At 45.5% G+C, this 27,634-nt stretch overlaps 1 long non-coding RNA gene across 1 annotated transcript in view; it reads left to right on the forward strand.

The window, feature by feature from the left end:
• LOC142021619 (uncharacterized) overlaps positions 1–10,675 on the forward strand; it is a 288,908-nt gene extending 278,233 nt beyond the window's left edge. The window contains exon 3 of the long non-coding RNA XR_012647719.1: positions 10,403–10,675. This is a non-coding gene — a long non-coding RNA (uncharacterized LOC142021619). The remainder of the gene's footprint in view (positions 1–10,402) is intronic.
• Positions 10,676–27,634: the final 16,959 nt, after the last annotated feature.

A 27,634-nucleotide genomic window follows, 5' to 3' on the forward strand; every position in this document is an offset into this window, starting at 1 on the left:
TCTATAAGGTGCCACAAGACTCCTTGTTGTTCTCGAAATACGGACTAAACAGACCCAGGAGCCATCATTACAGTTGCCCCCTCCCTCCTCCTGCCATCAAAATTGGAAGTGGCGCCCATCCCCCACAGCCCAGCGTGAGGTGACGATGAGGAGCAGTTTGATGTTGTCCCCTCCACCCGCAGCCCCCACTCCTGGCCCACACTGGCTAAGGGGTAGCCCCATCCCTCACCCCTTAGTGTGGTGCTGCAGTGAGGAGCGGCAGCTGAAGAGAAAGCACATGTAATGACAACTCCCCGGCCCCCTGTGCTGGGGAGGCAACTTCATGGGTCCGAGAGGGACCTAGGAGCATATGCAGGGTCAATGTGCTGCTGGGGGGCAAAAGGAGGGCACCTGCCCTGGAGCTCACTGTGGACAGTCGGGAGGAAGGATTAGTGAGAGTTCTCCTCTTTGGCCCTAGGCCTGGGACACCTGGTCTACACCGCAAGCACCTCATCCCTGGCTTTGCCCCGCCCTAGAGCCTGAGGCCGTCCAGCACCCAAACTCCCTCCCAAACCCTTGGCAGATGGAGGGAGGGGGAGCTGGGATGGAGGAGGGTGTGGGCTCTGTGTGTTCTGGGAATCACCACCATTTCTGCAAACCTGCCACCCCTGCAAGCTATGGAGTATACCATAGAACAGTGGTTCCCAAGTGGGGTCCGTGGATCCCTAGGGGTCCATGAAGGTGTTGCAGGGGGTCTGTGAAAAAATAAAAGGTAGGTAAAAATGATCATAGAAAACAAGTTTTAAATTCAGAGTTACAATCAATTATTTTTAAATTACATATCTGCAGAAGCTTAATGCATAAGGAAAAAATGATGTGTTATGAATAAGAAATTATTGGCGTTTACACTAGTTATATAATTAGAGGAAATTCTGTATAATCAAAATGAGTAAACATAGCTAAGAAAGAAAAAAAACCAAGGAAACACCACAAAACTATATGAAGGCAATATTATGTGTGGAAAGAAAGACACTGAATTATAGCCTGAATCTTGCAAACTCTTAAGACAGGTGTACACTATATCACCCTTCCAGAAGGGGCATGCTTATAAGTGACAGCAAAAATTCAAATGAGGCACAGATTTACATATCTTGCGCCTCAGTTGCGCACACTCATGGAATCTCACTTCCAGAAGAGCCTTTTCTGGAAGGAAAAACAGCCATGTAGACAGGGTTCCCTTGGAAGAAAATGCCCCTTCCAGAAGAACTCTTATTCCTCAAACATTTGAGGAATAAGGGTTCTTCTGGAAGCTGGGGGGGTGGTCTTTTGAAGGAACCCAGTCTATATGGCTGTTCTTGCTTCCAGTTGAGCCTTTTCTGGAGTGTGCTTATGAGGTGCAAGATATGTAAATCTGTGCCTCATCTGAATTTTCACTCTTGCTCATTAGCATGCCCCTTCCAGATGGGCAGTGCAGTGCAGATGCAGCTTTTGTGAATAGTATCTGTGCGATTCAAACTGTGCAGCTTACAAATATCTAGTGCAAAATGTTCCTGTATATCTTTTCCTTTTGGATCCACTCTGTGCAAAAGTTCTAACTATATTGATCCCTTTAGATAAAAGCCTACTGGTAATTTCTTCTTTGTTTTCCAACTTTATCAGGCAGCCAGTCTCACAAAAGTAGATGTTTTAAAATACTGTTCTTTTATTATTTGTGTTATGACAGTACCTAGTAAATCCAGTCCAGAACTGGGGCTCTGTCATCCTGGGATCTGCATGAACAATAGTTCCTACAAACTAGGTTATAGTGAGTGGATGAAAACAAAGCACATGGGCTGTGGCTACACTAGCCCCTGCCTTTTGGAAGGGGCATGGTCATGAGCCACTTTGGCAATGCTAATGAGGCACTTCCATGAATATGCAGTGCCTCATTAACATAATGATGGCCGCATGTGTTTTGAAAGTGCCTCTTTTGAAACACATGCTGCCTGTGTAGACAGAAGCCTTTCGAAAGGATCCCTGGACTTTGAAAGTCCGTTCTTCCCATAGCAGACTTTCTAGTACCCTGGATGTTATCCTTCAACATCTGCCTATTGCGCTGAGTGCCTCCTTTTTTGAGACCCTTACCTCCCATGGCCAGAAATGTTGGCTAGAGTTTCAGATGGAGCTGTGGCAGGTAACAAGTGAGTACAGAGACCGGCTTCTCAGGCCCTGACCTATGCATAGCTCTGGTGAGTCAAGAGTAGGTGGTTTGGATGTCTAGTTATTCATTTGTATTGACCAGTATGTATTTCAGGTATTTCTAAGCTGCCTATCACCATGGTAAAGATATGGATTATGGGATGAATCTCTTATTTATGATTCAGCTGGCCAAATCCTCAGGTAGTATAAACTGGTATATACTTGTATAAACTAAAGTTACCAAAGCTCCATTAGTTTATGCTAGCTGAGGTTCTGGCACCCACAGACTTTTTTCTATACCTTCGGAAGGGTTGTAGTTAAAGCTACTTTGTAATGTGTTTTACGATCGGTGTTTCCTGTGTAAACTTTATTTATAATGTCTGTGTATGGGGGATGGGGAGGCGAAGATAACTAGCTTCTGTGTAGCAATAGGGCATAGCAGGTCCTCTTGAATTATTAAACTTAATTAGATTCATTTCTTTATTCCTGCAGGCTACAATATCTGAATTAAATGCCAATAGAAATTGTGGTATGTTTGATTTAGTAGGAACATAGGCTAGGTAATATACTGCAGTGCCACTCAGTTTCCACAGAAACCAGTGATTCTGCTGTACTCTTCATTCCATTATTGTTTGTGTAGTTTCATAAAATGCTGGAAGAAAACAAGACCAACTTAAATGTCATTATCATCATTGTGAAATACATTAATTGTCTGGTCGATGTTTTTACCTGTCATTTATTTTGGCCCTGATCCTGAAAATACTTAGGCATGTGCATAATTTTGTTCACCGATTGGTGATACCGTGTGCAATGGGCTAGTATAAGACCTATGAGTGTGGCTGCAGTCCCACATAAGCCCTTGGTAAGGAGGGAGCACTGAGCACATGACATGTCCACGCATGTCCTCGCAGTTGGAGGGAAACAGAATAGGGGGCACCTACTGTATGTTCCTATGGCTAAATGGCACATTTTTAAAAGCGAATACGGCTCTTTAACTTCCAGACTGTGACCTTTAACTCCCTGAGGTACGAGTGTTGTTACCATGGAAAACACCGCTATGGCTTGGGGCTCAGGAAGAAGCTCTCCATGAATTTTTCCTTGCAAGAGGCTAGAAAATTGTTCCCCTGTCCTCATTAGCTGTGCCAGTGATTCTCAACCAGAGGTTCATGTACCCCTGGGGGTACACAGAGCTCTTCCAGATGGTACAGTAACTCAGTGTTTCTTAACCTTTTCTATGAATAAAAAATGGACTTATTTTATGTTTGTCTGGGTTTTTTTAATTTATCCTTTTTGCACAATCATATGTACAATGACAAGTTTATTGCCTGTGGGTGATTTCTTCCTCCCAACCAGCTATGATCAAGTTGTTTAAACAAATGTGTTGCAATGGTAGAAAAATATGTTTCTGAAAATTGTGAGCATTGGGGGTGATTTTATTTTTTTAAAGGGGTACTTTACAAAAAAAAAAGGTTGAGAAACACTAATCTATGCTACCTGCAACGCGTAAAGGAGAAAATTCTCTTGTCTGATCTATTCCCAGTGCTGAACACCAGTGTGAGTCTGCCACTGTAGAAGAGTATTTTGCCTAACATGGGCCGTGTCTACACGTGCCCCAAACTTCGAAATGGCCACGCAAATGGCCATTTCAAAGTTTACTAATGAAGCGCTGAAATGCATATTCAGTGCTTCATTAGCATGCGGGCTGCCGTGGCGCTTTGAAATTGATGCGGCTTTCCGCCGTGCGGCGCATCCAGACGGGGCTACTTTTTGAAAGGACCCCACCTACTTCAAAGTCCCCTTATTCCCATGAGCTCATGCGAATAAGGGGACTTCGAAGTAGGCGGCATCCTTTCGAAAAGGAGCCCCGTCTGGACGCGCCGCGCGGCGGCAAGGCGCATCAATTTTGAAGTGCCGCGGCAGCCCACATGCTAATGAAGCGCTGAATATGCATTTCAGCACTTTATTAGTAAACTTCGAAATGGCCATTTGCGTGGCCATTTCGAAGTTTGGGGCACGTGTAGATGTAGCCATGATGTGTGTGTGTGTGGTTTTGGTTTGGTTTTTTTTTTTGTATGTAGTACTGTCAGCCATGCTGGTTCCAGGATATTAGGGACAGAGTGACGGGGAGGTAGTGTCTTTGATTAGGTCAACTTTTGTTGGCAAAAAAGATACGCTTACACAGAACCAAAGAAGAGCTCTGTGTAAGCTCAAAAGCTTCTTTCTCACAAACAGAAGTTGGTGCAGTCAAAGATATTACCTCCTCCATTTTTGTTTTCTTTTTTCTTTCCTTTATTTATTTATTTATTTGGGAGAGGAAGAGTGATAATGGAGTGGCTTCAGTCATTCAGTCTCCTTCAAAAGGTCACTGGCTAATACCGTGCCTTGCAGTCACCTTGAACACCACGGAGGTTTTGAACAAGCATGGTGATTGTGGATTGCAAATCTAACATCTCCAGCCTACTGTTTACAAGTAACTGTGCAAATATTGTAATGGTCCAGTGTCATATGGGGCTTCAGTCAATGTTCTTGGAATGCCAAGCAAGTTACGTATATGCTGGTACTTGAATAACTACTTGAGCAGTTGAATGTGCTGCTGTCAGGGATTTTAATGAATTGGTTTGCAGCTGAGGTAGTGGAGCAGGCTGAGGCTGGGTCGCTCCACTTCCTGCTGCCTCTGGTGAGTGCAGGGGGTGGACCGACAACTGCTCCTGCTCCCCACAGCCTCCTCTGCAGCCCTGAGCATAGGCCTGACCCCACAGAGGAGCTGACCTACCTTTGGAGAGCTCCCTACCACTCTCCCACATGGAAGCTGCATAGGGCAATAAAACTTGTAGGGACAGGCCTGATGGGGAGCCATACAGTCCCCTTTTACACTCTGCTGCTGGGATGGGCCTGAACCACAGTGTCCAATACGTTCACTACTCACCACGTGTGCTGAATAGGGCACTGCATTGTGGCGAATAGGGGGGTGGCCAATATGCTGCTCTTGTAGCCTTTAAATGCAGCTCCTCCTGAGAGCCACACGCAGGGAGTGGCATCCGCCTGCTCTGTCCATGCGCCCCACTGCTTGGTGGGGAGAAGCGTGTGGCAGCAGCGGCCACGGCCCTGGTGGCGGCTCCAGCAGAGCCTGCAGAGGCTCTGGTGAGTCACCCACATTGAATTAGAAGGGGGGGGAGGGGGGTTGGGGGTGCCTGGCCCTGGGGGAGGGGGAGGGAATTTATTTAGAGCCGGGGCTGGGAGCAAACAGTAGATCTCAGGTATCGGATAAAAACCTGGAGTCAGAGTTGAGGTGCTCAGTCAGTATCGAATATTTGCCCGATTTCAGATAAAGATAAAGATTGCAAAGTGTCACGCTGATTTCTAGTCATATTAATAAAGGGATCATGGATTAATCGAAGTGTTTGTTTTGTATTATTTAGTATGAAATACCTACCACTATTCTTAAATTATTTAATAAAGTTTTGTATAATATAGTGTGGCAAATATGGAAAGATGACAACCACAAGAATGGCGATCTTTAAATTCCTAGTGGACACTGCTGACTTACTGCTATTGGCCCTATGACAGGACTGTGTTCCTTTGCAGAAAGGCCCCCTCTGTGCGGGAACACCAATCGATCTGTCTCTTCCCAGTTATAATAGAGGATTCCCTTGGGCTTTGCTAGCTGCAGTGAAACTCTTGGCTCCCAGGGACTCCGACCGCTATCAGGTATAAAGCTCTCCTGCTTTGAGAGTTTACTGCAGATAATATTCAGAGTGGCTGAGTATGACAATGTACTAAGCAAGGAGTATCAGGATTGATTTCTATCAGGTGTAGATTGATTTCCATCAGGTGGCTCTGAATACATAAGCACGGCTGGAAATACAGCTGTGAAATCACACACTGGTGATATTATGAACCCACCCATCCCTCCATGGATGTTTGCGTCTTACACCATGGATGAATTTGACCCATTGTCAGTTTTAATATACAGTAGGGTCGCAACATTCACAAGGGCTCAGTGTTGAGAATCCTCGCGAATGTTGAATTTCGTGAACATGGGAGGCTCGGAGCCCTGGGGAAGCGGCAGGTGCCGGCACTTCCCTCCTGGGGCCCCAGGGAAGCGGCAGCCTCTGGCACTCCCCACCCAGGGTCCTGGGGAAGTGGCAGCCGGGGCCCCAGGGAATCAGTGTTTGCAAAGAATTGAATTTGCGAATGTCGTACTCTCGAAGGTCACAAACTTGCTGTATTGACAAGCACTCCCTTTGTCTTTGGCAGTACCTGTATATAGAAGCCATTATACTGCCTATGGACAAGAATAGCTAAGTAGTTGGATGTGAGTACCATTTCCCCTGCTGCCTATGTTCCTTGCACGAATAGTGTAATTTGGTGAAATACTGGCACAGCATGCGCATCACTAGAGTGCAGAGATGAGCTCCTCTGGGTTTTTCCTTCTTCCATGGTGTCAGATGAACTGACCTTTGGTAGGAGGGTGGAAACTGGTGACCAGTGTTCCCTGCAAGCTGAGCATGCCCAGGAGAGATTCAGGTGCCACCCAGCTGAGTAGCAGAATGGCCACAGCCACCCACAGTAAATTGCATGTGTTTCTATTGATGGCACACATCTGCATGTGCATTGGTGCACATGGAAAAAATTATTCCACCCCCGGATTGAGAAATTTAGAGGGAACACTGAGTGTGATTGGTACAGAACACTTAATGACCCAAGAGTAAATCCCTTTATCCTGTATTGTACATCTAAGTTTGGAAAGAAGGGAACCTGATCCAAAACCTGTTTAGGTCAGGATCCGCTTTGATGTCAGTGAGTTTTGAATCGGACACCTAACAAAATGATACTCTTTGCTGGTTTTCATTTCTGTGGTACCTACAGTCTGCCTTGAGATTGAAGGACAACAACTGGGGTATGCCTGGAGCCAGGTAGTTTTGTCCCAAGACAGAGTGAAGTAGAGGAGACTTGCAGATGACCTCTGCTTAGGGTGACCATCCATCCCATATTAGGTGAGACAGCCCCGTATTTCAGGCACCAGAAAGGGGCCCTGACTTATTTTTGAAAAGAGGCTAATTACCCCATGTTTGGCCCCCCACCAGCTGACCTTTTCCCTCAGCAGCGTGCTCAGGTGCATCTGCTGGCTGCAGAGCACCTGGAAAGGTTACATGCTCTCAGGCCACAGGGGCTACGCCTACACGTGCACACTACATCGAAATAGCTTATTTCGATGTAGCGACATCGAAATAGTCTATTTCGATGAATAACGTCTACACGTCCTCCAGGGCTGGCAACGTCGATGTTCAACTTCGACGTTGAGCAGCACCACATCGAAATAGGCGCTGTGAGGGAACGTCTACACGCCAAAGTAGCACACATCGAAATAAGGGTGCCAGGAACAGCTGCAGACAGGGTCACAGGGCGGACTCAACAGCAAGCCGCTCCCTTAAAGGGCCCCTCCCAGACACAGTTGCACTAAACAACACAAGATCCACAGAGCCGACAACTGGTTGCAGACCCTGTGCCTGCAGCATGGATCCCCAGCTGCAGCAGCAGCAGCCAGAAGCCCTGGGCTAAGGGCTACTGCACACGGTGACCATAGAGCCCCACAGGGGCTGGGGAGAGAGCGTCTCTCAAGCCCTCAGCTGATGGCCACCATGGCGGACCCCGCTATTTCGATGTTGCGGGACGCGGATCATCTACACGTGCCCTACTTCGACGTTGAACGTCGAAGTAGGGCGCTATTCCCATCCCCTCATGGGGTTAGCGACTTCGACGTCTCACCGCCTAATGTCGATTTCAACTTCGAAATAGCGCCCAACACGTGTAGCCGTGACGGGCGCTATTTCGAAGTTGGCGCCGCTACTTCGAAGTAGCGTGCACGTGTACACGCGGCCAGGAAGAGATAACCAGTAGGGGGCCCTCCAAAGATAGGGTAAGTCGATGCTCCACTTCCCCACTCCCTGCACCTTTGGGAACCCAGGGGAGCACCCACAGCTGCTAGTTCCCCAAAGCTCTGCGAAGCCGGGGAGTATGGTGGCTGCCACCCACTTCACGGCTCCCTGAGGCTCGGCGAAGCCAGGGGAGCACTGTGGCTTCTGACCCCTTCCCAGCTCCTGGAGGCTCGGCGAGCTGAGAGGAGCACAGGCGGCTGCTGCCTGCTTCCCGGCTCCTGGTGCCCCTTCCCCAATATCTCCCTGTCTTGTATTTGGGACAGGAGAGATGGTCACCCTCCGTATGCTCCAAGTGGAGTACAAGATTTAAATAGTAGTGGTACATTCTGCCTTACAGCGCTGTTCCACTCTGATAACTGTCTCTCCAAAATGGTGTTGTGAGGCTCTGTGATTCTGTGATTTCAGGTGAAAGCTCCTCAGTCTGCAAAGAAACATTTTCCCCCACCTCACCCTTTTGGAGAGAACAACCTTGGATTTGAGAGTCAAGCTGTGCTACTTCTGGCTTGTTTTTTACTAACAGCCCTGATTCCATTATCAGAAATGGCTTAAAAATTCACAAGCAAGAAAAGAATCCAGCTCACTTACTGTCTGTTAGATGTGTTACTTTTGTAGGGTAACAAAAGTAATAAAATCAGTGTATAGTTTGTAAACTGTTGATCCGACTCTAAATACACAGTAGGAGCAGCTCTGTACAGTTAGAAGCTTTATATATATATAGTAACTTTCTGGAGCAGAGGCACACTTAAAGGACTGACCATGAGCACTAACTTCTTATTTCAAACAGACAATAAAACCTGCGCTAAGAAATGAGTGCAGGTCAGTACAAATGTATCTTTCTCTCCCTTCTTATGTATTTAAGCAGACCAGATTCACTCATTCAAGCCTGTGCTAATTTGATTTGTAATGCTACAAAACTTTCCACTTTGTCTGAGAATTGTGCAAGTTACCTTTCTCTTGTGACTCAGCTGAGATTCTTCTGACCTTGACAAAATGGCTAATGTGACTCTTTAGTTAGGGTTCTTTCTACTGCCCACGTGCAAAACACAGCAGTGTATCTTTTTGTAGAGCTAATATTTTTGGCACATTTAGTAATGAGATGGCATCTGTGAGTCTGATATAAGATATGGCAGGGCTAATTAAAATTGATTTTAATCACACCACCAAATATGGGCTGCATTGTTCTAATGGTAGTAATCTTCACTCTTGTTCTTTTGACTGCCAGAGCTTGGTTGGCTGGCAAGCTGGCTGTCACTACATCTTCACATGATAGCAGTTAAAAATTAGTCTCACCTCAGGTTGTTTTATTCAGTATTAAACCCAGTGAAGAATAGACTGAGTTGAAATCTCTAGAAAGGAGGTAACGGACATCTGATTTTTAACCCAAGCATGAAGTAAGCTTAATGGCCTTGTGGGTGTTGATTTTGTTTTTTTCTGCTACTGCCAATAACTCAGGTGTGCATCTCAGCATAGTTTATTTCCACAGACCCACATGCCAAGAGCTGCTGTAGATGTTCTGATCCTCCCGTACCCATATCAGCGTTTCCATTCTAGCCCTACATTGCAGGGATTTTAAAGTTCCCTTATAACAGTTAGAATAGCATTGTAGCTGACTATTAATTACAATACCGTATCTCTTCAGCCACGTGTAGTGGGGTTCGGGGTCCCCAAGCACTGCACTGCACTTCACTCAGCAGGTAGAACAGGAAGTTTGTTAGTCAACAGAGACACAACATAGTGCAGAGGTGTCAGTACAGCAGGGAGAGACAGTCATTCCAATCCATCTTGGGGAAAGGAGGCCCAAGGGGTGTCCCATCTAGAGACTAGCCCCCTTCTTTTTGCCTGTTCCCTCAGCACAGGCTCACTGCCTTCTATCTCTCTCCCTCACCTTCTAACTGCTGCCCCCCTCCATTCAAACCAGCTGGGCTCCTCCCCGCCCTTTGTTCAGGGACGGAGGTGTTACCTGCCAGCTTAAGATACAGACAGCGTGGGGTCATGTCCAGCCGGTGTGAGCTGCTCAGCCTGTCACTCACACACATCCACTCCCGACTACATCACACCCTGTGACCCTGACTTAACATAAATTGCTTTTCTCTCAATTATCAGTCACCTCTGGTGTATGATTCCCTATTGATTTTGTTTTCTAATCATTATTGGTGTATTCCAAGCGCTTACCAACAGGTTATTTTAGTAAAAGATTCAGCCTTGAATCTGAGAGAGAAGGTGAGAGAATGAATGAACACCAGTGGCTTACAAGAGAATCCAAACACAGTCTCTTTACTGACAATTATGTATTTTATTCCTTACAGGTTTCTGCCTCATGAGTCATATCTCCTGGATCATAAGCAAAGACTCCCTCTCCCTCCAGGGGATGAATTAGGAAAGAGAAGTGAGCCTATCCTAAGCTCCATCCACAAATCAAAACCATCCCAAATGGGACATCAAAATGAGACTCCACTCATTGTTACTCTTCGTATAAGCCTTCCTTTCCTTTCTTGCTTGCAGTGAGATAGTGAATAACACTGTATTTGTAAACATCGCCATTAGACTTAAGGGTTAATTTGTTCAAATAAATGGTTCACACTTTGCATGTTGTTCCAAGCTGCCTACAGGCAAAGAAATACGTCACTGCCATCCTAGTTAAGCTAAATTCACATTATGAAGATTTTCTTCCCAACCATAAAGACTAGAGCTTTTTTCTTTAAACAGAAGATTGGCTTTTAGAGCACACATTTGCTGAACCATTGTGAGCCATCTCAAGTCAATCCCCGTATGTATCAAGTGGTGATAGTGCAATTCTTATGTTGACGTGGATATTTCAACGTGTTATTGTGATGAGTTGGGCTAGGCCCAGTCTGCCACACCCATTCCAGGAAAGGAACAGTGCTGAGATTTTCTGTGTGGCCTGGAGTAGTTGTGAGGAAGTGACCAATCAGAGTGGCCACTGGAATCATCAGTCAGGGGCCAGGAGGACCATATAAAAGCAGATGCTGAACATTGCAGTCATTAACTGCTGCTGCTAGGAGCTGGAGAAGAAAGGACTGCGTAGCTGACCGAAAGAGTAGCAGGACCAAAGACAGTCAGTTGTCAGGGACTGAAGGAGCAAGAGGCTGCTAGGACTGAACCAAACTGTTCACCAACAGTAATTGGGGAAGCAATGAAGGAGCTCCTGGCTGGTTGCTGGGATGGAGTAGGGCTGCATGTATATAATGTCACCAGGAAGGAAGCCCTGAGATTACAGACACATCCCAAGGCTGGGACTATGTGAATATTGAACCCAGGGAGAGCTAGAGAGAAACCACTGGAGGGGTACTGAGATAGGTCCAGGGACTGTATAGCCCAGAAGGGGGCTGTTTCGGTTCACGTGCAAAATGGTACATGTAACTTAGCTGGATGACCATGTCACTAAAAGAAACACCTGATAAACCAGAAAGGGGTCATCAGAATTGAAAAAATGCAGATACACTCAACCAGAGGGAACGCTAATGAGAGGTAGGTGCTGACCCAATTACCATTATGTCTTATGTTAGATAATAACATATGGGCTATGTCTATACTAGCACACTACGTAGAAGTAGCCTATTTCGAAGTAAGGACATCGAAATAGGCTTCTTCGACGTGTATTGACTACACATCCTCTGGGGGTGGTGCCATCGATGTTCAATGTCGAAGTAGTGATGGGGAATGTCAAAAGGAGCCGCCCTGGAAGGAAATGTGGAGCATCCACACACACAAGCACTCCCCGTCAAAATAAGGGGCCAGCAAAGCCTGTGGACGGGGTCACAGGCTGGACTAGCCCTTCTGGGACGACACCAAGCCGCTCCCTTAAAGGTCCCCTCCCAGACACACACAGCCTGCACAGCACAAGGTCCGCAGAGCCGACAACCAGTTGCAGACCCCATGCACACAGCATGGAGCCCCAGCTGCAGCAGCAGCAGCCAGAAGCCCTGGGCTAAGGGCTGCTGCACATGGCGACCACAGAGCACTGCAGGGGCTGGGCAGAGCGTCTCTCAACCCCTCAGCTGATGGCCGCCATGGAGGACCCTGCTATTTCAATGTAGCGGGACGCAGATCGTCTACACACACCATACTTCGATGTTGAACGTCGAAGTAAGGCGCTATTCCCATCTTTGGACAGAAATAGTGATTTCGACATCTCGCTGCCTAATGTCGATTTCAACATCGAACTAGCACATGGTGCATGTGGACGCAACGCATGCTCTTTCGATGTTGTGCCAGCTACTTCAAAATAGCCGGCTAGTGTAGACACACCCATGGTAATATACTTCACACAGACAAACTAAAAAACTTTATTCCAGAACTACTGTCAAAGTCTCTACCTCCTCTCCCCTGCTTCTCAATATTTTTACTCTAAGGATGTGTTTACAGTACAAAATTAGGTTGTATTTATTTAAGTTGACATTGAGCCTCTGATTTAGCATAGTCAGTTCTGCATGTCCCCACTATGCACATTTGATCATCGGAGCACACCCTGGGTTAGACCTCAGCAAAAGCAAAATTACCATTGTTGTCGCTACTTTCTGTGTGTTCCATAATATCTGTGAAAGCTAGGGAGAAAAGTTTCCAGCTGGTGTGGGGTTGAGGCAGATTGACTGGCAGCCAATTTTGAGCAGCCAGACACCAGGGCAATAAGAAGAGCACATTGAAGTGTTATGTAAAGCCTCCGCTTGAGCTATTATCCTGTAAATTGGTTCTTTGTAATTCTCAGATGCTTTGCCTTTTAAGTTATGCAACTTGCTGTAAGATTGTTGAATTCTGCAACTTTTTAATTTTTGTAACTGTCAGACATTCTGTTTTTAAGTTCTGCAACTTAGTCCATCCTGCAATATGGGAGAGCGGGGTGGGTGATAAGGGAGTGAGTGTGAATGGAGGCTGTATCTGGGTGAGGAATACAGCAAGGCTGAGAAGGCTGGAGCCAGGAGCCAGATGATAACTCATTAAATGATCAGGGAGACCTGTTGCTCTAACCAAACAAAGGACCCTGAAGAGGTTTGGGCATGTTCCTTAGACGCAGAGGAAGGACCCTGCCTATCTGACAGGAGCCTCCCAATTCCAATAAAAGGAGAGAGCACATGGCGACTACTTAACCCTTGTACTCTGCATGGAGCATAGGTCATCTACAAGCCTCCTCCACTTTGTATTGGGACAAAACTTCTAGCTGGCTCGAGGAATACCCCAGTTGTTGTCCTTCAGTCTCAGCAGACCTGCCGCACATTGTCTGAGGGTAGTGTTCTTTTTCGCGTTTTCCTTGCGGGTTCCATGTGAGAGCTCGATGGACTATGCTGGATGATGGTTTTCTGAGAGTGTGGCCTAGCCATCCCCACTTTCTTCTCTTGATTTTAATGTCAACTGGTTCTTATCTTCCTCTGTTCCAGAGCTCCTTGTTTGTGATGAAGTCTTGCCATTTGATGTGAGGGATGTACCTCAGGGGTCTGTTTATAAACGTCTGTAGCTTGTGGCTTGAAGACATTTTAGTACGCCAGGTCTCACATCCATACAAGAGCACAATCTTCACATTTTTGTTGAAGATCCACAGTTTTGTCTTCACAGATATTATTTGTGAACTCCATATGGGATGGAGAGTCTTGAATGCAGCTGTTGCTTTCCTTATCCTAGCACTGATATCCTGATCTGTTTCGCCATCTATGCCCATAATACTCTCCAAGTAAGTGAACTTCTCTACAGCTTCCAGGTCATCTCCTCCCAATGGGATGGTGATGGCGTTGGGCTGGTTGAGAGCATGTGGCAGAAGCTCTTTTTATTGATCAGCTTGCCAGCCAGGGTCCTTGCCTGCAGGCAGACACTCCAGATCTACCAGGTATTGGCTCTCCACTGCTTCTGCAACCCTTTGGTAAGTGTATGGGTGCCTGAGGTCATGAATGAATGTTTATGTGCATGAGTGACAGCTTGCTCCCCTTCAGTTTAACCCTGTGGTGGCATTTATTAGAACCATATGAGTGTAACACTGAGGTGGTTTCTCTAGTGTAAAATTTAAGACAACATTTAGCACACTTCCATGTTGTTCTTCACCAATATGACCCCTTAACAGCCCATACTGCCCTGCAAACTACACCCCCTGATAACCACAGTGTACTGAGTGAATAAAGAGCCTTTTATCCTCAATCCATTCACTTTTATTATGCTCACGAATGTTGCTGAGAGAGAAACCGAGGCTGTGGGGCTGGTAACACAATGGGATAGGGAGGAAACATGGACAGAATGCTTAAAGTTGAACTGCAGTAAAAATCACAGCTGTGGGAATGGGAGCCTTCTGCTCCTTGTACTGTCCCCTGTAGTTGAGTGCAAGGAATAATGGAGCTGCTCTCCTCCAACCTCCTGCCACCATATCCTGGGACATCTAGGAAAAGAGGACATAAAACTTGGTGAGGAGAGCAGGAGGTTCAGCATACGATACAGCAGAACTCTTGAACCTCAACCAGATGCCAACATATGTCCATCTGCTCCCTCATAAGCCTCACCATCTTGTTCTGTGTGTTACGCTTGTGTTCCTTGCATGCTGTCCTGTCCTCGGGGTCATTGTGCATGCTCTCCACCAGTGCAACCCTCCAGGCATTGAGCTGGGTCTTGTCAGTCTCAGAGGACTGCATTAACTCATTGAGCATGTCCTCCCAAGTCCTCTTTTTTTCACCTTCTAATCTGGAATAGTCTCTGACTGGGTGTGAAGGGCATGCCCACAGACAAGGTTTCAGCTGCAGGAGTACAATTCCCAAAAGTAGCATTGACAGTACGTACATTGTCTGAGGTGCAGGGTTTAATCTTGTCTTAAAAGAAACATTTTACTACCTGACACAACACAAGCCAAACTAGTGAGCAGTTTATTGACAGCCCTAATAAGCCCACAAGGAATGGAAGGCAGATCTTCTGTGGAGGCATTTCAGATACAGGAGATTAACAGTTTTACCTGCAGTCCCCTTTCCCATAGCAACCCAGATGCTTCTTGAGAACAGTCACCAGCATCAAGCCCAGCCTGAACAATGTTTGTTGAAAATGTTGCTTGTGTAAAAGCAGCAGCACCAGATTGGGTGGAGAAGGAGGAGGATCGGAACAGGAAACTTGCCCCTTTTCTAAAATGCTGGCTGCCATATCAGCAATCCCTTCAAAGTGCAAACAGGACACACCCTGGAAAGGTTTTATTGGTGGAGGGGTGTCAACAGAGGTGAATTTCTTGCAGCATCAGGGGTAGCACTTATAAAACTTCCACCATTTCACTGAGGTGACAATCTTTACTCTCCCAAGGGTAACACAGGTGGAAAGGGAGCAGATGCTGAGAGTGTCCGGGCATAGACCTGGTTCTTATGTTGCTATGCTGTGTGCACAATGATGTCAGAGGAATTAATACTGGAGTGGCTTGGGAAAGTGTCCTACCACAGTGGATGGAATAAGGTAGCTCTTCCCAGAAACCTTTTGCAAAGGATTGCAGGCTACCTTCAGGAGAGCTTCACAGCGATATCCATGGAGGATTCCGGGTCCACCGCCAGGCACATGAATAGTCATTTTTGGAGATGGCTCTCAGCATAGCTGGGCTAGCTGCCCATAAGTACTATCCCAATTACGTATTTCAGATTAAATATTAAAAATGAGAGCATTTAACTTGTACAAAGTGATTGCAAATGTGTGATTGCAGAGGTTCCTTCCCCGCTGTCATGCTCTGACAATAGCTTCAGTGAAGAGCTTGGCTCCAGAGTTTAAAAAAATGGTCTTGGTTATGGGCAGAATGGATGCTCCGCTGGCCAGCCACGCATTCTCCTCCTCTTCGTCGTGAACAATGTCCTCCTCATTTTTGCCTGAGTCTGCCTGGGGCTTCTGCCAGCTATCCATGGGGATTTTTGGGGTATTGATGAGGGTCACTGCCTAGAATCGCATGCGGCTGATCATAGAAACAACATGTCTGCAGCTCAGACAAGCATGACTGTTTACCTCCTTTGTCTTCTGGTACAGTTGCCTAATGTCTTTTATTTTCACTCTGCACTGCTGTGTTGCTGCAGTACAGCCCATCTCCCACACAGCCTGTATGATTTTATTATAGATTTTAGCATTTTGTCTGCTGATTCTGAGTTCTGCCTGCACAGACTCTTCTCTCCACACAGCAGTGAGATTCAGTGTCGCCTGTATGCTACATGCAGGAGAACATTTCCAGACATGAGCATCCATGGTTAGTTGTACTGGTGAACTCTCCATGCTGATCAACCAGGAAATGAACATTCAGAAGTTCTGGAGGCTTTAACAGGGGAGCAGCTGTTTTCTGTGTACCTAGCTAAAAGTGCAGTGGAGTTGAAAGTGCTCTCCAGAGTGGTCAACAGCAGAGCACTCTGGGAACCTTCTGGAGGCCCAGCTCTTTGAATTTGGGTGATTTAGTTGGAGTTGATCCTGATTGAAGCAGGGGGCTGGACTAGATGACCTCCTGAGGTCCCTTCCAGCCCTATGATTCTATGAGCGCTGTGTCTACACTATCCCTTTGTCAACACATGAATGTGAATTTAAGTGCTACACTGCTTGCAGAGGTGGAGTACAGGGGTTGATTTTTCAAAAGCCCATGAGGTCAGCGGAAAAGGCTCAGTAGCATGGATTCATACTTTATTAATTCAACCTAATGTATAATAAATCAGCCTAATACTGTAGTGTAGACCAGGGCTAAGAATTGGAGTGAGAAGTATGGGAAGAGACATGGAGATGGAGTGGATGTAAATAACTTCTGTGTGTGTGTGTGTGTGTGTGTGTGTGTGTGTGTGTGTGTGTGTGTGTGTGTGTGTGTGTGTGTGTGTGAGAGAGAGAGAGAGAGAGAGAGAGAGAGAGAGAGAGAGAGAGAGAGAAACTACAAAGAACCATCTTGAATAGATTTGGAGCTATGAAGCCAGTGAAGGTTTAAGATGATAGGGAAATGCAATTAAATAACTTTGAAAATTTCCACTAAACATGATGGCTTCAGAGTTCAGCCAACTGATTTCCAGTAAAGCTAATGAGTTGCACAGCTAAATCCCTGATAATCATACTGAAAATTTACCATAGGGATTTAATTTGTGCCTTCCTGAAAAAAAATAAATGCTGCAATGAAGCTGCTACATTTGTCCTGAATTAACTTTACACACTCTGGCTGTTTATACAGTTGCCACTTTCAAAGTAAGTGGCATGCTAATAAATGGCTGGAAATATGCTAATGAGGCACAGATGCAAATTCCCCATGCCTCATTAGCATAAGGTCACGTGATTTGGAGTCTGGAAGATGTTCTGCTGGACTCCAAAATGCTGTTTAGAAGCGCAGCCCCCCGGGGTGGGGGGTCTTCCAGAAGGAAGTCCTTCTTCCAGCGGCCCCTTCTTCCTAAAACTTTTCAGGAAGAAGGGGCCTCCGGAAGAAGGACTTCCTTCCGGAAGCACCCCCCCCCCCCCCCCCCCAGGGGCTGCACTTCTAAATGGCGTTTTGGAGTCTGGAAGAACGTCTTCTGGACTCCAAATCATGTGACCTTATGCTAATGAGGTGCAGGGAATTTGCATCCACACCTCATTAGCATATTTTGGGCCATTTATTAGCATGCCACTTTAAAGTGGCATGTGTAGGAAACAGCCCCTTAGTTTTTACAGCACACATGTTACAGGATACTCCACAGTGTCCTAAGTTGCCTGCTATAACTAGGCACCATCCGATGAGATATGGCTGGAGAGCATGCTGTAGTGACAAAACTCTGGAGTGCCACTGCTATCTGAGCATTAGGATACTCAGGAAAAAAGCCACAACACAACAGAACAAAAAAAGGAGTCATGTAGCACTTTAAAGACTAACAAAATGATTTATTAGGTGATGAGCTTTTATGGGATGAAGTAGGTCTGTCCCACGAAAGCTCATCGCCTAATAAATCATTTTGTTAGTCTTTAATGTGCTACATGACTGCTGGTTCATCTTGTTAGAATACAGACTAACACAGCTACCTCTCTGTTACTATTTAATACAACAGAATTAATGCTGAATGTCTTGGTGGTTTTTACATTAAGCTAAGCCTGCTAGGGACAAATTATGAGATATGCTGAGTGCCTGTAGCCCCTAGCTCTTATGAGGTCAACGTAATTCTCCTGGAAGTCAGAATAAAGGCCCCCCTTGACCTCACTGGGAATTGGATCCAATCTTTGGAGTGGTGTTCTCAGCAGGTGCATGGCCCCGTCAGGATTTGACTGGAAATATTCATTGCAGGGTATTTTATTTCAAATTCAGCTCTGAAAAATTGTTGCTTTAAATTATTTCCCATATGCTTTAGCTATTGCATTACAAAAGAAACAAATCCCACTTCTTAATCCATCTGAAAACATGCTTTAAAATGATCTGGTCTGTCCGACACCATTCATCTCCAAAATAAAATCAGACTGGCTTCTAGAAAGGGCCTTAACCATACATCTAATGAATTATTATTCAGAATTTCAGGCAGAAAGCTAGCCATTACCGGGTCTGATTTAATGTTATCCAACTTTATTTCAGTAATCAGAAATGCAACAAATACCCTTAAGCAGTTACAAGAAAACAGAATGATGAATTTTTGTTTTGGCCTAAATTAAAAAAAAATAGCCCTCACATTTAAAAACATTATTGTTTGGGCAAATGAATCCAAAGAATGCAAAAGAGAATGAATCTCCATTCCCCCTGCACTCTTGCGGCAAAATTCTTCTCCCCAGCAATGACAATTGAGTCCATTTGCAGGAGCCCCAGTTGTGGACCAGGATTGTGCTAGGTGCAGTACAAAGACAGAACAAAAATTTTATTACAGCATAACTGATGGCAGAATTTAGCCAGTTGTAAAAGAAAGACTAGGAGACTGGCTCCTCCTTCCCTCGTCTCACAGTTTGTATAGGAATGTCAAAAGGGTATATAAAATATATAAAATTGTATATAAAATTATGACAGGTGTGGAGAGGGTGAATAAGGAGAAGTTATTTACTTGTGCCCATAATACAAGGAGTAGAGGACACCAAAAGAAATTAATGGATAGTGGGTTTAAAACTAATAAAAGAAAGTTCTTCTTCACTCAGCGCATAGTTACCCTGTGGAACTCCTTGCCAGAGGAGACTGTGAAGGCTGTGACTATACAAGAATTTAAGAAAGAGCTAGATAAATTCTTGGAGGTTAGGTCCATAAAAGGCTATGAGCCAAGGGTAGGAATGGTGTCCCTGGCCTCTGATTGTCAGAGGCTGGAGATGGATGGCAGGAGACAAATCGCTTGATCATTGTCTTTGGTCCACCCCCTGTGGGGCACCTGACACTGGCCACTGTTGGCAGACAGGCTACTGGGCTGGATGGACCTTTGGTCTGACCCAGTATGGCCGTTCTTATGTTCTAAGGGTGGGGACTCAACTTCCATTTTTTGGATGCATTTTGCCTCTGCCAGTTTATACTTTATAAGCTGAATGGGGCGTGTAACACTGATTATGTGCTAGCTCTTCATACGTGATTGGTGCACGATGCCAGGTGCAAGTACTTAGGCTTGTGCTTGCAGTTGAAAGAGGGCACAAAGTGCACTGGAAAAGGGAGACCATCTTCTGGGAAAATATGACTGAAGTGTCATCAGCTGGCAGCTGCTGTTTCTTTGTTTCTGAAGGCTTAGATTAGCCATTGTTCCTCTTGCAGAGGGGACAGTTTGGGGAAAAGGTTGACCTGGAAGGTCACTGAGGTCTGATAATGATTGTTTAGAGTTCTTATTAAAGGTAACGAGTGTGTATGAGAAATGAGCCTCTCATGGCATAAATGTTCAGGAAGGAGTAGAAGGGGATCCCAAAACAGAAGAAAGGTGCTATCTACATATTTTGATTATAAAATCAACACCTAAGCTGTTTTTTTAATTGCTGTGCAAAGCTGTCATTATCATTTGACCAAGTACATCAATATGCTACTTCAGTTCAGCAGACTCAAATGGATTAATAAAATGGTGGATTCAGGTAACTGATGTGCTGCCATGAAAGAGGAATATACTGTCCCTCAAATGCTTTTTGTGAGTTTTCAGAATCCCATCAGAAGGAGGTTTGTTGCCCTGTTACCATGTGACTTGTTTCTTTGTTTCCGAAGCGGAGTCAGTTAACAAGAACAGCTGTCATATGGAGTGCATGCCATTTTGAAGAACAGTGAGGGGAAAAAATCACAGTCTTACAGGTTTTTTTAAATTAATAGATAGGCAGGCCAATTTCAGTTGTTAATTGCAGTGCAGCAGTTCTCTTCAGTACGTATAGGTTATAAAAGTAAGTCTGGTTCTTTGTCAGAGTTTCCTAGCCAGAGTATAGCCTGTAGGCAGCACCTCTGCACCAAGGAAAGTATTGCATGGTGTCGAAAACGTCACTTGTGTCTGTAGCAGAGATGTCTTTGTCTATATTTACGGGCCTAGAAGATGCCATCAAAAAGTGAATTGATTAAACAGTGGGGAGCGTTTCTCTCCCGAACTTTCCCATTTGGGTTTCTGTAGTGAAGGGGACTGGCCTCTGACAGACCCAGAAAGGGAGGAGCCCCTCACAGAGCCCTGGTAGATGGAGCCAGACCATACTCACCCTCCCATTGGAAGTCAGTGGGCGGGACTGGAAATACAAGAGGCGGATCTGACAGCTAGTTGGGCTGCAGTTGCTGGAGGAGTCAGATGCCTCCAGTTTGCCCCTGAGCTAGGCGACCGCTGCCAACTCCAGGCGAGCTGAGGACTGGCCAAAGCCACTGCAGCTGTACACCAGCCTGACCGTGGAGGAGTTGTCACCACTACCACAGACCTTCCACGTGCAAGATCCTCTACAGGACCAGGTATGACCCAAGCGGGAGGTAGGAAGTGGCCCAGGAGCAGCTGACCCTAGCCTGGCTGCAGCACTGCCTGAGCATGAGCCCCTGTTGCGGTCAGGATTCCTGCTGGCCCAGCAGCAAACACCAACTACTTTTAGGGCCCTAGTTCAGGGTGCAGTGGAGTGCGTGGGCCTGCCCTCCCTTCAGCCCTCCCTCAAGCTAAGGAGACATCACTTGTTGGCTATCCGCTGGAGGAAGGACGCCTGAACCCCTTGCCTCTTGGCCTGAACACAGGCTCAAGCCACAGGCTCGCTGCAGGCATGAGCTGCCTAACTCCTCTGAGCTCGATTCTGAATACAGGACCGTGCTGTAGACACTTGCCACACCACTAATTCCCCACAACAGGCGATGCCCTGAGATGCAGTGAGGCAGCCTGACCTTCCGCAGACCTGGGGGGAGGCACCGCTTCCATACCCTTGTGCGGCATGTCTTCCTGAGTATATTTCTACATACGGCTCCATGCAGCTGAGCCCTGCTCCCAGTTAGATTTCTGTGGAAGTCTGTAGGGCTACACATGGGTGCAGAATGCTTGAAGCAGGAGCACCCGAACCTGCAGACTCTTCCTGGTAGGCATTACTTTCCTTTCTACAGCACTACTTTCTACTTTCCTTGTACAGCACTGGGGAAATCACTCATGCTTAGTGAAAACTGATAGTGGGCATAATGGATGCACAAGGTATTTACCTAGGAAGCTCTTATTACAGGCATTGCAAGTTACCTCTGCCTATGCCTGCTTTTCTGACGTCAGAACTGAATGCATAGCACATTTATGCAGGTATCTGAGAATAATCCTTTATGCATATTCATAATTGTCTTGGATGCTGTTTAGATGAGGACCTTGAAAATCCTGCCTGGCAAGCCAGCGACCAAGTTTTTTAATTTAAAGCTATGCAAGCTTCTGTGAAGAGCTTATTTAACGTCAATGGAGAAATTGCCATGCATGAAAAAAGGCTAATTAAGCACTCCGAAGTGCTATTTGTAATCCAAGCTTAGCGTGTTTCTCAGGAACGGCCTGGTCTGACTGAAGGATGGAGTAAGTGAATCAGACAGCTTTCAGACATGGTTTTGTGTATGTTGGGCTAACAACAAATGAAACAGGTGAACCTGGCAAGTTTTCACAAGCATGCTTAGAAGAGTTAGTGTACCAGAGTTCTGGGCCTATTTTTCAGAGGTGCTAAATACCCACAACTCCATCTGTAGTTGATGGAAACTATGAATGTTCTGCACCTCCGAAAATCAGTCCCTATAAATGGTCCTGCTCATCGTTTCCATCCATGTGCAGAATAAATTTTGTGTGCACCGAGGCATGTGCATCACCAGCAGAAATCTAAACCTAGCTGTAAGCCATCTGATAATTAGTGCTGTAAATCTCTCTTGGGCAGTTGCACAAGCACACAGCTTACAGGGAACATTGGTCCTTAGTGATGTCTCATTGCTTAATCCATAAAGCCCCAAACATGCAAACATTCATGGATTTGCTAAACTTACATACATAAGATGTCCCCCACATATTCACTTTCAAAATGTGATATGGTCAAACTCTGCAGTACGCTAAATTAAGCTAAATGTACCACTGGCGTGTCAGAAAAATTAAAAAAAAAAAAATCCCTGAACTTCCTGTCTCATCTTCTCCTCCCTTGCCTCAGTTGACCTAACAATGAATGAACAATGTTTGCTTTCAATCAACATTTCTACATTTTAAAACAATTAAACCACAGTTCCCAGTATGCCACTGGTAATGCACCCATTAATCACTGTGAAAGCTGCCAAGCATTCATGATTTTGCAGGGGAAAAAAAACCTCTTGAAATAACCTTTACTCACTGCATGTGCATGGCTGAACGTGTGATTAAGACTACCACACAGTCCTGAATTCACACTGCAGTGAATGGTTCCATCTGTCTGCTGAAGAGATCATACTTGTTACAATGAAGTGAGGGTGGGGTTGGCTTTTTGCAAATACAGGGAGGTCCCTTGCTATAAAGCCAGCACTGAAATAGGCTGAGCCCCAGGTTTGAATTCAAAGAGGATTTGAAACAAATGGATTTCCTAGCGCTGCATATTCTCACTTGTTTGCTATGAAATACTGAAGGTGTACCCCACTCAAGTCACTAACGGTTAAAACAGGGAACTGGGAGCCTTGCGTGTTGAACTCTGCTCTGAGCTAGGAGTGGGATAAGTTTAGGTATGTCTGTACCTACCTGGCATGCAAGGCACCATGATCGATCCTCCAGAGTTGAGTTTTGCCATGTCTTTGAAGACAAGGCAAAATCGATCTCTCTGGGCTTGACCATCCATCCTCATACTCCATGCTATTGCATGGAGTAAGGGACATGAATGTGAGCCCAACGAGCCCCTCTCTACACCAGGGAACAAAGTCGATCCTGGTACGTGAGTGCTACCTACACTAGTGGCACATATCTCAATGCACATAAAAATTCATTCCATACATGGAGGGGAAAACATTCACAGGCGGATGGAAAAGTTTAGATGGAACATTGGTATTGGTGCTTGCACAATATTTATTTATGCTAAAGAGGTATTACTAAGGCTACGTCTGCTCCGCAAGCTAGTTTGGTTCCCCTGTTCACGTACTCATGTTAACTCTTACTGAGCTAATACAAATATAAATGGCAGGGTAGCCACAGTAGCACAAACTGTGCTTACCTGTGCTAAGTAAAAACTTGGCTGAAACTGATAGGTACATACTCAAGGAGCAAGTAGGTATAGAAGAGGCACTTGAACTCCTAGTTTGAATTGTAGCTGCAGCTAAAGATTGTAATTATGAAGGTCACACATAGCTGCACTTCTCCTAGTGCTCTTTTGATATTTTGTTGATCCACTGAAGAAGTCTCCAGTTGGCCATGATCACTTGTGGGGTGATTGCTCATGTTTACCACATTTCCTGGCACTGGTTTTTTGTAAGGCAAGAGGCTTCCTGCTGGACTTGGCACTCTGGTTTAACAGCTGTCACCTGCAAAAACACCCCCAGTCTTAAATGCTAAAAGGATTCTTAGCAATTGCTTTTGTAATTGCCCTGTCATTAGACTAGCAGATGTGCAGATTACAATTATCCGAAAGCCTTTTTGAAACAAGGTCAAAAAAATCACAACCAAAGAAAGAGACTAAGAACCACAATGGATATTTTAAAAATATTGTGACTTTTAGTCAATTATGGTTCAAATTCTCCGCAGATGTGAAATGGCAACACTCCAACTCCAAGGAAGTTGTGCTAAGCAGTACCAGCGGACAACTGAGTGCCTATGCTAATTCTATTATATTAGAGTTTGCTGGACTGTTTGTTTGCCTGAATTTGAATTTTAGTTACTGTTTGATTTCAGTTAGTGTGTGTGGGAGTGTTTGAACCCCTCCCCCTGTGACTCACCAGAGGTTAAGAGGGACCAAGGAGAGAAGGCTTTAAAAACCAGAGGCCAAGTGACCAGCAGGAGCTTGCAACAGGTGGGAACTGCAAACAGGGCTGCTAGCAAGCAAGTTTGCGAGGGAATTTGTAAGGAGTCTGAGGGAGTCCTACTGCGGTTAGGAAAACTTGCATCATCTATGTCAGCACTGCTCCTGTCTCCCCTGCCCATGCCAGACAAATTACCTAACCATGGATACCTCTACCCAGACCCTCGTGTGGTTTGCAGAAACTGTGGCTCGCATTTCCCACTTACCGAAATTCAGGCAGAGGGGAGCATCCAATGTGAAAGGTGCCCGCTGGTGGAATCTCTCAGGCTGAAGGTGGGAGAGCTGCAGGAGGAAGGGGCTAGGCTGAGGAGCATCCGAGTCTATGAGGAATTCCTGGAGAGTATCCACATGGTGACATCCAAGGCTGAGGTATCTAATCAGTTACAGAGGACTGCTGGCACACCCCTGGTGGAGGAGGAGATGGCTCTGTCTCAGGGAGGACACTGGCAGCTGGTTACTTCCCACAGAGGGCAGTGCTCCACCCCTGCTTCCAACCCTCCTGCTGTGGTTCTGAGGAATCAGCCCCTGAAGAGGAGAAGCCATGCACTTCCATGGCTGGGAGGTCTGCAACCAGCCTTTTGAGGAGGAAATGCAGAGGACTGGAGATTGGAGACTCTCTTTTGAGGGGGACAGAGGCACCCATCTGTCAACCTGACATGACGTCCCAGGAGGTATGTTGCATGCCAAGTGCCCATATCTGAGACATTGTGGAGGAACTATAGAAGATCATCTGGACCTCTGACTACTACCCTATGCTACTCATCCATGTGGGCATGAATGATACTACAATGTGTAACCTTAAACAGATCAAGAGTACAACAAGAAGTCTTCTGGCACCTTATAAACTAACAAATATTTTGGAGCATAAGCTTTCGTGGGCAAAGACCCACTTCATCATGCATCTGATGAAGCGGGTCTTTGCCCACGGAAGTTTAGGCTCCAAAATATCTGTTAGTCTATAAGGTGCCACAAGACTTCTTGTTGTTCTCGAAGCTACAGACTAACACGGCTACCTCTCTGATACAGATCAAGAGTGACTACAGGACTCTGGGGGTGCAGGTGAGAGAGTTTGTAGCTCAGGCAGTGTTTTCTTCAGTCTTACCAGTCAGCAGTCAGGCTCCAGGTAGAATCAGGTGTATCCTGGAGATGAATGCCTGGCTGGTGGTGTTGCCAAGAGGGCTTTGGCTTCCTTGACCATGGGATGCTGCTTCAAGAGGAAGGACTGCTAAGCAGAGATGGAATTCATCTATATAGGAAGGGTAAGAGTATTTGAATACAGACTGGCTTAGTGAAGAGGGTTTTAAACTAGGTTCAGAGAGGACAGGTAACCACACAGGTAAGTTAGAACGATGGAGACCTGGGAGATAAGTCAGAAAAAAAAGGAAAATGAAACCTTGATGGGGCTACTATCAGGTGGGTGCGTAAGTGGTTGGGCAACCATTCAGAGGGAGTAATTATTAAGGGTTCACAGTCAGGCTGGAAGGGAATAACAAGTGGGGTTCTGCTGGAGTCAGTTTTGGGGCCAGTTATGTTCAATATGTTCTTTAATGATTTAGATAATGGCATAAAGAATACATTTATCAAGTTTGCAGATGACACCAAGTTTGGAGGGGTCGCAAGTGCTTTGCAGGATAAGGTCAGGATTCAAAAAAGATCTGGACAAAATGGAGAAATGGTCTGAGGAATATAGGAGGAAGTTCAATCAGGACAAATGCAAAGTACTCCACTTAGGGAGGAATAATCAGTTTCACACATACAACTAGGAAGGAGTATTGTAGAAAGGGATCTAGGGGTCATGATGGACCACAAGCTGAGTATGAGTCAACAGTGTGGCACTGTTGCAAACAAAGCAAACATGATTCTGGGATGCGTTAACAGGAGTGTTGTAAGCAAGACACAAGAAGTCATTATTCTGCTGTACTGTGCACTGACTAGGCATCAACTGGAGTACTATGTCCAGTACTGGGCCCCACATTTCAAGAAAGATTTGGAGGAGGTCTAGATATGAGCAACAAAAATGAATAAAGGTCTAGAAAATATGATGTATGAGAGAAGATTAAAGAGTTGGGTTGGTTTGTTTGGAAAAGAGAAGGCTGAGCGGTGACATGATATTAGCTTTCAAGTACCTAAAAGGTTGTAACAAGGAAGAGGAAGAAAAAATTATTCTCCTTAGCCTCTGAAAATAGGACAAGAAGCAATGGGCTTAAATTGCAGCAAGGAAGGCTTAGATTGGGCATTAGAAGAAATTCCCTAACTGTCAGGGTGGTTCTTTACTGGAAAAAATTGTCTAAGGTGGCTGTCGAATCTCCATCATTGGAGATATTTAAGAACAGTTTAGATAAACATTTAACAGGGATGATGTATACAGTGTTTCTTCCTGCTGTGAGGGCATGGAGCTGGACTTGATGATCTCTTGAGGTCCCTTCCAGTTCTAATATTCTATGACTCTATTCACCTTATTTTTCAACATTCTGATGGGTTTGTAATTGGCTATGTGAGCTAGCCAAGGTTGTAGATGAATGCAGTGCTATCTTTAAAAACTCTATATGGGTGATTCTACCTTTGGGATCTACTCTGCCCAGAACTCCCATTCACATTAATGGAAGACTTGCTTGTCTGAAAAATTAGAAGATGGATGAAGTTTGTACTCCTTTGCAAAAGGAATCTTTATATTTACTTTTGGCCGGGTGAGGAGGTGGCTGTGGAGCACAGAAGAGATCCCTATTAGGTCTACCTTACTGAGCATGTGAAGGCTGGATTCAGCCCTGTGCCTAGAAAGGTGACCAGTGCTGGGTAATTGAGATCATCCCAACCCTTCGTTTGAAGTTCTAAACACCTGCATGGATCGCCTGGGTAATTGACAGAAAAAATATGAAAAGTGACAAATTATAATTCAATCAAAGCCATTAGCATAGTGTTGCACATTTTACAGAGCTCTCCCAACTGTAGTGTTGATGTCTGATTTCCCGTATAGGAGAGTTATTACACACAAGCTGTTACAGGCCTGCAAATCTCCATATGACAATATCCCAAGTTATGCTGCTGCTTCTTTACCTCAGGAAACCTGCAAAGTACGTCCTTACCCAGTTGAACATTTAAAACAACAACAGTCACCATCCAAACTTTTCATTTTATCAAAATGCCTCATTGTTTGAGGCCTCAGTGGAGCCTGTAGTCCCTCAAGTCATAAACTAAGTAAAAATTTAGAGGTACAGAGTAGCTTCTGGGCAGATACCATGTAT

This window comes from Carettochelys insculpta, chromosome 16 (genome assembly GCF_033958435.1).
Source record: "Carettochelys insculpta isolate YL-2023 chromosome 16, ASM3395843v1, whole genome shotgun sequence".
NCBI lineage: Eukaryota > Metazoa > Chordata > Testudines > Carettochelyidae > Carettochelys > Carettochelys insculpta.